The 1512-nt window shown below is 34.4% G+C and overlaps 1 protein-coding gene across 2 annotated transcripts in view; it reads left to right on the top strand.

Moving 5' to 3' along the window:
* Hgf (hepatocyte growth factor) overlaps positions 1 to 1512 on the top strand; it is a 76916-nt gene that overhangs the window by 62702 nt on the left and 12702 nt on the right. The window lies entirely within an intron of this gene.

Genomic DNA, 1512 nt, shown 5'->3' with positions numbered 1-1512 from the left:
GAAACATTTCCAACTTTAAATATTTTAGCAAGGCACCATCATGGACTGATCACTAGTAGAACTATTAGTCAAATGCTTAGAAATAAATTTAGTGTGCAGTTTACAGTAGGATATATACTTTACTTTTTCCTGTGACAGCATAGGGAATAAATATAGAATTATTAAAACATTTTAAGTGCATTTTAAATAATTAACTTGAGTAGACCAACCAATATCCTTGATGTTCTAGCTACTATACACTGCTTCAATCCTACTTTGTACTGTGAACTGACAAACTTCACCTCAGCTGACTCTTAGGAAGCTTTCCCCCTTGCATAAAGACAAAGGGAAATGATGAAATTTATGTTTGCCTGTACCTTTGTCCACCTATAATACCTCGATCTGGAACAGGAACATAAATAAAAACTCTTTAGTGTACATTAATTCTCTCAAGTGCTCTCATAAATAACAATCACATTTGCATTCCAAAGGCGTCCATGTGTCATTATTGTTTTGTTGCTGGATTATCCTAGCTTAGGGCATTTCCAGGGATTAATGACCAGCTGGGTCTAAACCATGCCTGGCTGAACTCTATGCCATCAATTCTGAACAGTTAAGACATTAAGCTTCAGGAAATGTCTTGTGTCTCATTCATTATTGTACAAGTATTTTGAAAGCCTTAGCATCTTTTAAGCCTTTCTTTTTGCAGCAATTAAACCCCAGTAGAGAGGTCAAGGAAAAGGAGTAACTCATGAGAGTTCAGGTAGAATTATGTGTAGTTTCCAGTGTTTTCTTTTTACTATACTTATTTTCTTTTTACAAACATCTGGAAAAGCTAATCGTTGGAATAGTCTAACAACAAAATATAATTATTTATCCCTGTTTTTGTAGAACTGACATTAATTTCTATTTTCCATAATTCTTTTAGAGATTTATAAAGCATGTACATTTTCAACTATCTATCAACTATAAATAAAAGTAGCTTTCAGAAGAAGTAAATGGTTCAAATTATAGTAAAAAGAAGCATTGATCTGTATAAAATCTCCACTGAAACAATAGTGAATCTGGTGCTAGCTTTTAGAGTGGCCATGGTGTGCAGTGCTGAGTCTCGTGGAATGAGGTAGGCCCTGACTGCTTCACAGAATGCAGTCTGCCAAAGTCATGAGGCCAGACCCACCTGGAGCCTTCACATTCATAAACAAGGCCTTGTCCACATTATGTGGAATCAACACACATATGCTCACAATGTTGAATAGTAAAAGTTACATAGACTTACTCAGAAAAGTTGTATTGCATTTATATTTTATTATTATTTCAAGAGTTTTTGTATATTATCCATTTAAAAATTTTACTTATTATTTTTATTTTATGTGTATGAGTGTTTTATTTCCATGTATGTAAGTGCACCACATGAGTGCAATGACCTCAAAGGCCAGAAGAGAGTGTTGGATTCCATGGAACTCAAGTTATTGATGGTTGTTAGGTGCCATGTGGATACTAGAAATTGAACCTAGGTCCTGCAATATTTGAAAC

The sequence above is a fragment of the Nannospalax galili genome, unplaced genomic scaffold (genome assembly GCF_000622305.1).
Source record: "Nannospalax galili isolate Female #2095 unplaced genomic scaffold, S.galili_v1.0 scaffold973, whole genome shotgun sequence".
In the NCBI taxonomy this organism is placed as follows: domain Eukaryota; kingdom Metazoa; phylum Chordata; class Mammalia; order Rodentia; family Spalacidae; genus Nannospalax; species Nannospalax galili.
This window is presented reverse-complemented; position numbering and strand designations above follow the sequence as displayed.